This window comes from Adiantum capillus-veneris, chromosome 4, assembly GCF_014529385.1.
Source record: "Adiantum capillus-veneris isolate H3 chromosome 4, ASM1452938v2, whole genome shotgun sequence".
NCBI lineage: Eukaryota > Viridiplantae > Streptophyta > Polypodiopsida > Polypodiales > Pteridaceae > Adiantum > Adiantum capillus-veneris.
Window position 1 is genome coordinate 10,345,825 of NC_140934.1, and position 12,108 is coordinate 10,357,932.

Sequence of the window (12,108 nt, forward strand, 5' to 3'; positions counted from 1 at the left end):
CCACCTCAAAACCTCCTTCAAACACACGGTGATTCCTTGTCTGCCATACATTATGTAAGAAGAAGTACCGGACGATTTGAGTGCTGATGAGGAGGGCAAGACTACCTGAATTCTTCCCTCTAAGGAATAGATCAATATTGAAAAAACCAATTTTCCATGTTCTTTGGACCCACTTGCGTATTGTCCTTGCGAGGCCTTTGATAGTTGGGCAATCCATGAAGAGGTGGGCTAGATCTTCACTAGCCAACCTGCACTCCAAGCATCGATCTGACCCAATCCCTCTCTCCTGAATCTTCACCCCCGTCGATAGAGCACCCCAAATTACCTTCCATAAAAATACCTTCATGTGTTGCGGAACCTTTGGCTTCAAGAATCTCTCCATTACTTGCTCCCACCTTCCCTCCGGCCATTGTTTTTTCCATATCTTGTTAAGGGGGCTAGACCAATTCTTCTTATGCATCATTGTATGATAAATGTCTTTAGGATGGGGTTTCCATAAGAGATTGCTTTTGGGCAATTTCCAGGCATTCCAATCAAACTCCGAGTCACATATTGGCATCACTATTTTGTCAAGCTCTTTCATCACTTTGTGGACAAGAAAGACCTCCAAGCTATTAAGTTAGTATTGGGTAACCAGAAAATCAATGGTTTTCCAACTCTTGTTGTCACTGTCCCAGAAGTGCCCAAGTCGATTCAGACCCTTATTATTCAGCTTCCTGGCTGTCTCTATCCAATAGGAAATTTGTGGCGGATCTACAACTTTGGAAAGCCAGGGGGACCAATGGAAAATGGAGTTCTTGAAGTATCTGGTTTCTTCCCCCCACTTTAAGACTCCTGCTGCTGCTCTATTCCATTTTCTTACCAATCCTCCTGAGTTGCCCCCCAGTCTTAGGGTAGACCACGTTGGGGCTAATAGTTTGTCATGAATCTCCACCCTCTCCATTTACCACCTTTGGAGCCAAGTGTCGCTGCTTCTATCATATCTTTGATCATGACAGCCCAAACTTGGTCCTGTTTAGCCAAGGAAACAACAAATTTGGTGCAACAAGCTTCTGCATGGGCCACAGGGTTGAGAATTTCGAGGCCTCCTTGATTCACCGGCCGAGCAACTAATTCCCAACGGGCCCATTGCCATGGCCTGGAGGATTTCGTGTTGTTTTCCATTAAAAACCTTTTTACTGGTTTTAAGAATTCTTTCCAGTGACACTTAGCCATCTTGAGAAGCGGGCTAGTGAAGGCAATATAAGGAATCATAAAGGCATTTATCACTTTTATCCGACTTGGGAATGGGAGAAGAGCATACTCCCTCCTACTCATTTTTGTTTTGATGTTTTCAAGCACCCACTCAAATCTTTGGTTGTGAGTTACGTCCACCCCCAAGGGTGCTCCCAGATGTCTGAAGATATTCCCTTTTGTGACAATCTCCCCTAACCAGTCAGAAGGGTCAAATGAGTCATTTTCCGATAGGGAGATCAGCCTTGACTTCTCTATATTACACTGGGACCCCGAAGCTACCGAGAATATTTGTACAATCTCCAGAGCTTTCCGGATGACCTGGGGGCACGCATTCAAGAAGAGGAGGGAATCGTCTGCAAAAAAGTTTTGCTAGAAGTTGGCTATTTCCTGGTAAAGCCAGGCCTTGCAACTCCCCTCGTTCCGCACTAGCTTCGAGTGTCGTGATTAAAGGATGTGATCCTATGGCAAAAAGCAGGGGGGCCAAGGGGCATCCCTGCTTAATAGACCTTTTGACCTCAAAAGAGCCCACAATTCTATCGTTGAATAGGAGCTCTGACTGGCTTCCAGCCCCCATTACACATACCAGACGACATACGCAAGGCCCAAAGCCCAGAGCTTCCATGACGGCTTCTATATATGTCCATGTTATTTTGTCATAAGCCTTATCCAGGTCCAACTGTAGCAGAATGCACTCTTGCTTTGTGACAGTTGTGTATTCGATGCCCACCATTGCTGCCAAGATGTTATCGTAAAATGGACCTTCCTTTGATGAACCCATGTTGATGGGGAGAGATGATCTCAGTTAGTGAGGGGGCAAGTCTGAGGGCTACTGCTTTAGCAATAATTTTGTAGGCCACCGACATCATCATTATAGGGCGCCAATGTTTCAGTTGAGAACAACAGATCTGCTTTGGGATGGGTTTGATAAGCCTTCTCTTTACACTTATCTCTAACGACCCTTCGACAATCGTTTTATTAGCCAACCTTGTGATTGGGCCCTTGAGATCATCCCAAAATTCTCTATATAATTCTACAGTCATCCCGTCCCAACCAGGGGACTTCTCCTTGCCAAGGGCTTGCAATGCTAGTGAACATTCCTCTTTGGAAAATGCCCTTTCCAAGCTATTAGCTTTTGAGTGGGGAATATTCTTCTTGACACTCTGAAGTAAGGTCCCTCTGGCTTCTTCCACTTCTTGGGATTGGATCTCTGGCCATCCAATGATTTGACTAAGATAGCTCAACATCAGACCAGCCATCTCATCCTGGTTATGAAATGTTGTCCCTTTCTCATCATAGAGCGAGCGGACGTGGCCCCGACTCTTCTTGATTTTAAAAGCCCTAAAAAATTGAGCTTGATTAGGGGCTTCAGGTTGAAGGAAAGTCTCCCTGGAGAGAAGCCTTGCCTTTCTGATATCTTCTAACTGCTCATTAGCAAGGTTAGATTTGGCTTTGAGCCATCGTTTAAGCTCATCCTCAGTAGCAAGCCCATTGGCTTTTTTGGAGGTAAGCAATTGTACCTCCGCTACAAGATGCATAAGGTGTACCTCCCTAACTTTCTTGATTCGGGGGCCCAGGTTTTGATTGCTTTCTGGATGCTCCGAGCAAAGAGGTCCCACGCATTGTGTTTGTTGAGGTCGACATCTTTTTTGAGCTTACCCAATGCTTTCTTGGTTAGATTCCTGAAAAGAGGGTCTTTGAATAGGTGTGCCCCTGTTATTAACAGCTTTTTCCCACCCCTTGGGGTCTGCTCCTCCCATGTATTCTTCTTGAAATGTATGTGATCCGAAAGGCTTTTTGTTGGGACTACCTTCATCTCCATCAACGACAGTATCCAGTCAGCTTGGTGTGAGCAACAGCATCTGTCCAACCTAGAGGCAGTGGGGGCATACTGGAGGCTTGTGCAGGTGAAGCCAGGCGTGCTGTTCCATGAGCCAACTTCCCATAAGTCGATCATCGCCCAATTTTCGCACAAATTTTGTCATTTAGACCTTTCCGAGCCAGCCAACATATTGGAGGATCCTGTTCTATCCCTTCTCATTTCTACCATATTGAAGTCGCCAACCAACAACCACTCACCTTCAATAGGAGTATCTCTAAGATGCATCCATAGTTTAGCTCTATCTTTTGCATTGCAAGGGCCGTACACATTCACAATGATGAAGGGATGCCCTTCCCATCTGATTCTAATCCCCAAGATTTTGTCAGAAGGGTGGTTTAGAACCAGCTTCAGCTCCAATTCTCTGTCCGCAATGTTGACCATGCCCATCAATATGAATCTTAACTAATGCACATGATAAATCTCACTTTAAAGCAATTAAGACACCCCAATCTTGGAAGTTTAGGAAATGAAAAGACACATGAAGGTGTAAAGTCAAAAAACTTCTTTGTCTATATAAAGAGAGGTGTTCCAGTGCACATTACTACATTTATATTTCTCTTGTCCTTTATTTTTTCTTCCATGTTTTTTTTCTCTTTAGAGTGTCTTTGCACGATGTAGGTAGTGAATATAATCTTTTGAAGCTATTAGGAATACATTATTGTTTTTGGACTACATAAGTAGTCCTTATAGTAAAGTAGTAAAGGGTTGGATTTTGGGTGCAACTATGGACCATTGGATAAAGCTTGCAGATTAGTGCTACCTGGCAAGCTAATTCTAATAAAAAATTTAATTATTTCTTTTAGCCCATTGTGAGAGGGTGTTGACATTTGTGTATATCTCTCTTCAAAGAAGGGCATGGAGTATGGTGTAAAACATATATTTTATGCTTTTGGAATATATTGCAATCTAAATAGTTCATTGAACATTACACTTTTTGCTTTCTAAAAGAAACGTTAGTATTGTAAATGTTTATTTCACTTTCATTTCATATGTCACATGTCTTGACTTTTTTTGCATTCTATTGTTTGTTTTAAAATGTTAAAGTAAAACTTCACTTGCATAATTCTAGTAAATTCTATGGATACATCCACACACATATATATTAATGAGTTTTTTTAATTTCATGTTTCATTTCACAGCCTCACATGGCTTGACTTTTTTTACATTCTATAATTTAATTATAATCAATATTCATTAAAGTCTCTTTTATTAAACGGCCGTTAATTGAGTTTCCTTCCCACAAAGAAGCGAACCGGAAATATTAGCATAAATTTAAAATTTACAAGATTTTTGAACTATTTTCTCACATATTTCACCAGTTTTTCTTCCCTTTGCCATGGTTTGCAACCAAGTAGTTTCCATTTTCAACTAGCTCAAGGCTAAGCTGACGCAATCCTTTCTTGAACATTGATTCTACTTATTATTTTAAAAAGCCATCGTGATTCTTTCATTTGTTTTTTCAAAAAATTAATATTTTATTATGATACCACATGTTTTAAAATACTAGTGTCTCTTTCTATTTTCTCTCTCACAAAGAAGCGTCTTATTATGAAATTCTTCTCAATAGCCTTATGTAGGCCATATTGAATTTTCACTTGTTTTAAAGCAAGAAGGATCATTTCATATTGAAAAGATTAAGTAATGTGTATGATATATATATATATATATATAGAGAGAGAGAGAGAGAGAGAGAGAGAGATTACATTACCTTGAGGTATTTACTCAAAGATAAAAAGTCTTGATCAAGTAACTTGCAATTCCCAAGAGTTCAACTAAGAGTACACTAAAGTTTAAAAGACTCCTCCCTCCCTCTCTCTCTCTCTCTCTCTCTCCCTCACACACACACACACACACACATGATAATGCACATTAAACATAACCACATGTCGTGAAATGGTAGCCTCAAATTTGAATATCTCTATTAGTAATAAAGTCATGTTTGTCCAAGTAAAGAAGAATTTCCATTGTACTCAAACAATTTATGTAGGTAAATTGAAAAATGCATGGTATTTCTCCTACCTCCCTCTCTCTCTCTCTCTCTCTCTCTCACACACACACACACACACACACACACACACACGTGCGCACACGCACATATTATTTACTCTTTTCAATATGAAATGGGCCTACTTTCCTTAAAGTGAGATTTCTCATATGCATTAATTTAGCTTTGACAATCAGTTCTAGATCATGTGAGATGTTATGTTGTGATAGTTTTGTTTTTGGATGTGTAGTTTTTAGCCTAATAGCTTAGGTCTATGAGTGTGCTCTACACTAGCGACTTAACTGCCTCACACACAAGGGGTTTAACCGTAAGAGAAAGGGAGATTTAACATATGCATTAGTTAGATTTAAAATTCATTTCTTGAACATTCAAGATGTTATGTTGTCTTCAAAGAAATAATGGCAAGAACTTTTACATAGTACGGTGGCATGTATAGTTTTTGGACTACATAAGGAATCCTTAGTGAAGGGTGCATTTTTGGGTACAAATCTGGACCACCGCAAAAATCCTGTAGGTTTAGTGCCACATGACAAGCTAATGATAGTTTTAAAGTGTTGGAATAAGGGTTACAGGAAAACACACACAACTTAGAGAAGACGAAGGAAGCTCAAGGCACACAACAAAGGGTGTATTACTTAGTGTGCAATGGAAAGATGTATAGCTCTAGAATGATGGGCATATATACAATGCATGGGGGAAAAAACCTCCTAGTAAGGGGAAAAATGCCCCGGTGGTCCTAAGTGTGTTCACACACATCACTACCACATGTTGTTGGAATTACTGTTGCAAGAAAACACACACAACTTGGAGAAGACGAAGGAAGGTCAAGGTTAGTGTGCAATGGAAAGATTAATAGCCCTAGAATGATGGGTGTATATACAATGCACGGGGGGGGGGGGGGGGGGACCTCTTAGTGAGGGAAAAAATGCCTCGACGGTCCTAAGTGTGGTCACACACATCACTACCACATGTATATGGTAACAAATCCCCTCTGGAGTGATGCGGTGAACAAGAGCTGGCACATAGAGTAAAGGGAAGTGCCATGCCCTAAGGACACAATTAGTCCACAAAGGGGTTGGGTCATCCCTACTTTCCAATCTTGGATAGTGAACTTTCTATAGTGGGATGTCACACTCATTTTGCCCACATTTTTCTTAACTTCTCTTTCCCAACTTTCTACTTCCATTGTCTATACTTCCTTGAGAGATTTCTTAAGCTCTCGGTACTTCTTCTTTCCCTCCACCTTGGTCCATTTAGTTTCTCCAAACTTGTTCTTTTCAAATTCTGACTTCTTGGTTTGTTTTCTCAGGTCTCTTATGCTCTCTTTTGCTTTGGATCTCGAGCTTTAGAGAACCTTTGAGATAGCTTGTCCTTGACACAATCAGCCTTTACAAGCATCAAAAACTGTGTTTTATCCCTTATTCTAGGTATAGGGTTCTCTCTTGGTTTGTTTTCAGCTCTCTTTTTCTTGTAGCGCTCTTGACGTCTAATTTTTTGATTTGGAAATTTGTAAAACCGAACATCTGCTATCGTTTCTTCCTATTCATTTGAGTGGTCAGAGCATTCATTATTTGTGTCATCTACTTTCTCAAAATGCTATGGGGAGTCATAAAGCGTCTCCTCTTCTTTGGCACTCACGAGTTGATGCACTTTAAAAGTGGAGACACTATTTATATGGTGCCACTTTTCAGATACGAAGGAACCATGAAAGTCTAACATGACCTTCAAGTCAAAATGAATTGAAGGGTAGAAACGCTCCATGGCCAAAGATCCTACAAGATTTTGACCTTCAAATACTTTATCAAAGAGGTAAGTATAACATAGTGGTAGATGCACTTACTTTCATAGTCTTCAAGAATGAATTCTTGAGTCATTGTGGGTTGCCCGTCTCGCAAATATAGTGTTAGATAGAGATACGAAAGTCAATAGTCATTTTTTAGAGGGATTTTTCAAAATTTTGGATACTACTCTTGTTAAGATAATGCCCCATGTGGTTGGGTAGGCCAGACGCTTTCCCATTTAACTTATGCTTTCATATGCATAATAGAATAAGGGACTCACATATACGTGGTGAATTTTCTTCCCTACAAGCATAGGTCTTCTCTTCTTCTCCACTGTTGCACACACGCACATGCTCTCACTCACACACTTCAACCAATATCAGAGCTGAAGTGAAGGCCTTGCATCATTGTAACATTGTGATAGAGAATGCACTGAAGCTGCAAATTTTCTAGCTCTATCTTGCAGCAAGTCTTGCAACAAACATTTGACAAAGTAAAAAGCCTTTTCAGCTTGCTTCCCTCTAGCCTTATTGGAAACGCCGTGGACTACAACTTTCCAATTGAAGGTTTCTCAAATTCTACACCAATTTTGTTGTACATTTGGTAGAGAGCTTGCAGTTCAAGGGTAAACAACTGCAAATTTTGACAAATCTATTTTGACCTGTTAAAAAAAGATCATTTCATGCCCATTCCATTAATTTCAAACTTTTTTGCAATTTACAACTTTGCAAAAGGAGGTTCTTTCAAATTCTTGATGGTTTGAGAGATATTGGTTGACCAACTACAAGGTATTTTGAAAGTTACAAATCGATATGCAGACCATGTATGCATATTGTGACGATTTAAAGCGCTTTTGGAGCCGATTTGCTACATCCAAAGAGCTCGGATTGAGCTTGGTTGTTCTCTTGTTTTGTACATTGATGGTTTTCTCTCAATGAAGAGGGTGTAGGCTAAATATTTTTGTAAATTTATGTGCATAAGTTGAGAACATTTTGTGGATGTACGCACTCTTGTAGACTCTTAGGATTTGAGAGTGGATTCATCATAGGTTATGCACATTGACTTGTGTGATTGATCAATGAAGAGGGTGTGGCGCACGAATTTGCAAAGAGAGCTTTGCAAGCATTTTGATATTATTATGAGCTGATTTGGATGCTCATTTGATGCATGTTTGGTGCATGCTTTGATGCTCGTTTGTATTGCCATGTGGATGCACATGATGTGTGCTTTTTTGTGATGATATTATTTGTTTTTCAATGGCATATCTGAGTTTATTTTTATATATTTTTGAGCAATCAATTTGTGCCACATTTGATTGGTTTGCATCCAAGTCCTTGCTAGTAATTGCATCACTTGCAAAGTGTGGTTGGTGCACTTTTTGTTTTGGGTTGTAGACTATTTTAAAAGTTAAGAGAGTTGAGACTTTGTGGAAGCTCATGTATTTCCGAGTGTGGTTTGATGCACATGGTTTTCTCTTGTTGATACGAGCATTGTCTTGGTTATTTTGATAGATTGGCCAAATCCTACCAAAACCCTTATCAGATTTTCCCAATGAGTTCATCGGTTATACGCATTGGTTTGCAATTGGTTTAATTGCATTTTAACACTCAATTGTTGCTTGGGCTTGAGCGTCTGCTCACTGCATTGTTTCATTTGACATGTATGCGGTACTCTCTTCAAGAGGGAGATTATTGATGATAGATTCATTGGTTATTGCATAGTGCTCTTGCTTACGTAGGCTCTTGGATTAGAGCAATTTTGGCATCATTTGAGTGGTTTTTCTCACTTGTCTCATTATATTGATCGCCATATTTACTGATAGTTCTCTTACAGCTTATGCCAAAATATATGTTGTATTTTTGCAGTGCTTAGTGTATCAATTAGCCATGCTTTGGCTATTGTTAGTAGATCAATTTTTGGTTGATCTTGTTCATAGGTTATCACCATAATTTTAGCAAGTACATCATTGTTAGAGTTTACGCTTTTCCATACGAGGTTTGATGGCTCAAACTTCGAGCATTGGAAAGTAGGTATGCATGATGCATTGACTCAATTGGGCCAGGTGTTGCCTTTGCAGGGCATGGATGCTACGTTAGAGTCTACGATTGATGATGAGTGGGAGAACTTGAATGAGCTTTCAAGTTCAACGATCATGTTTCACATTGTTGAGTCTGCCTATCGCATCAGTTTGGATGCATGTACAACTAGAGATTCATGGTAGAGATCTTTTGGCATAGATGAGTCTAAAGAGATGCTACAGCTAGAGGACAATCTTGTAGACATAGAAACATTGTATGTTGGTATTGTGGTAATAGAGTGCATGCACACATGATTTTTTTCTTAAAGAAGAGACAACATAGGACAAATGCTATAACTTTGACTGATATAGGACCAGAGGTAGTGTATAAGGCTACACATGACAGAAATGATGACTTTTCTTCTATGTTTACTCCTGACTCTCTTATGTTGATTAACGACACATTATGTTCATGTTGAATACTAGATGTGAGTGCTAGGATTCATGTCACGCTGAGTCATGAGTGGTTTAGCACATATGCTATTGGCACCCTTGAATTAGTGCATCTAGCTGATTGTTCAACACATGACATAGTCAATGCATGAGATGTCAGACTATCATTGCCAAGTTGGTGCATCATATGTGCTACAAGATGTATGCCATGTGCCAGGTTTCATGTGGAGCTTGATCTTTGTGAGTTAGTTACGAGACATACGAGCACTATTTTAGATTGGATTGTGAATAGTTAGTCATAGCGCAAGGTGCTAGTGTTTGCATGATTCATGCAATGTTAGTACGTCACATTTGAGAGGGCATAGTCTTCATGAGTATGTAGCCATGCCAAGAGATGAGGCATGTCTCATTTGCAGATAGGCACAAAGAAGACATGCCTCCAGCTGCATGATGCTCTAGTTGGTGAGCATGTTGAGCCATTTGTGCAAACAGTTGTGTAGCAAGGCTTGTTATTTGTGGATCCAATGATGGATATGGATGGCTTGAGCACTAAGGATTTAGTTGTGATTCAATCATTCATGGATATGCTTAGGCCAGAGACTGATGTGTGTGAGTTGGAGCTAAATATTGCTCTTGATACACAGGGTTCAGCTTGTGATATGCGATGGACACAAGGATAGATTCTAGGGATTAGAGTCTAGGTGTCAGGATGATTGCCTTGAGTGGAATCCTGAGCCATATTTGATTGAGATGGTCAAGTTGACAGAGATAGCCATGATTGGATCAGCATTTGGGAGTCTCATGTATGAGATCAGTATCTCATGTATGAGATACTGATCTCAAAACCTGAGACTGCATTTATGGTAAATGCATTTGTAGTGGAAGCACTTAGTTGTGCAATGGCTGATACTGGGTTTGAGCATAGGGGCACTTTGCAGTTTATTGTGAGATACTTTGGAGATGTGTAGCTTTGGTGAGGAGTATGTGGTCAATTGATGTGTACTCCTCTACAATTTGAGTTGGATGCCACAGCGATATAAGCATGCTCCACTACCCATGGTGATTAGTCAGAGGGAGAGAGAGAGGTGGTACAAATTCCGAGCCCATAAGAGCGCTGTGACCTGTCTCTTCAACCTGGAAACGGTGACGACTCGCACAACATGCCATTATTCTCTCACGCTCGCTCTTCAATACACGACATATCCAACAGGTTCACTACTTTGAACCTCTCGAGTCTCATCCACGCTCATGTCCGGGTTCTCTCTCTCTCACACTCTCTCTCTCTCTCTCTCTCTCTCTTCCTGCGAGGCTTGGAACAGTGGATCTCTTTTGAACTATGAACCTCTCCCTCCATGGCGCCATGCTAACGCCCCTGCTGCTCCATGTAACTCCCTTGCCCACTCGCAATCGGATTTCATTGCACTTAGCTGCCACAGCTTGGTGTCCTTCGCTGCAGCCGTCTGCCACCGGCCCTGCCGTGCTTCGACCACAAGCTAAGTATGAGGGAGTTCGTTATCTAGAGTAATGCTCATGCTTGGTATGTAAGTGGTGATGAGCATTTGCTGCAAGTCGCAGGCATATAATCTGAGCGTGCAAGGCGGCTTGACCGTATGTGCATGTGCATGGGAAGCGACAAGTAGCAAGCAATGAGGCGAGGTCGGCCAGCCAACCGCTTGGCGCAGACTGACTCAAGCAAAATGTCCATAGCTACTGCCACACACAGCAGAAGCTCGCAGACGTACGTAAGTGTCTATGCGAGCAAAGTGATTGTGGTCAATATATATAGCTGCCCATATTGTGACCATCGCTGCAAGAGCGACATACGCCATCCTTGCCAAAGTGCCTAATTCCTTACGATAGAACACCCTTGCTGCTCACGCCGTCAATGGTAGGCCTTGGAACTTGCCTCACTGCGCACAATGCGGATACACTAACTCTGGATGCCTTGGGGCCAACACAGACTCTCCCTCTCTGTCTCTGTCTCTCCCACATGGGCCCTGCCCAACGACTGCTCAGACAACCACAATCCCTCACACTCCGTCTGAGCCACACACACATAGAGTACACACACGATTTCTCCAACTCTTCATGCGCAGCTGGCCATGTCTGTCGTTGCTCCAATAACAGACATTTGCATGCACACCCTCTCATCCTCGTACTCACCCACACACACCATCCTGATCAAGCACCCCCTCGTGACCTCTCTGTCTCCCTCTCTCGCATCACAAATGGCGGCGCCTGACTGAGTGTCAGTGCTCACAAACTGATTTAAAAAAAAAAAAAGGTGGAAAATTTTGTTTTGAGAAGGTGAGGTTCCCGGTGGAACTCGAAAAAAGTTATTATTTTTCCAGAACATGGCAGACAAGAAGTTTTTTCACTCTAAATTTTTGGACAGTTAACGGGTCTTCCCACCTTCAAATTTAAAGTTTAGAGGTAAATCTCAAAAAATTAAGTGAAATGACTTTTTCAAGCAATGTTCCTATTGAATCCCATGCATTGAGCCTCGAGCAAAAAGCGAGAAGCCAAAAAACCTATGCCTCAACTGAGTTTGGAGCTGCGGAGTAAGTCAACAAAGACCAGTGTTTTCCCAAACATAAAAAAATCCTTTCCTTGAATTTGCAAGGAGAAGATTCGAAAAATTGGGTTGTTTTTTCGATGTTTTACGTTATTTTTTGCCATTTTGGATCGAAATTTTTCCTTGCCCTCCACCGCCATTTTTGAAATTGAGAAGGCATGA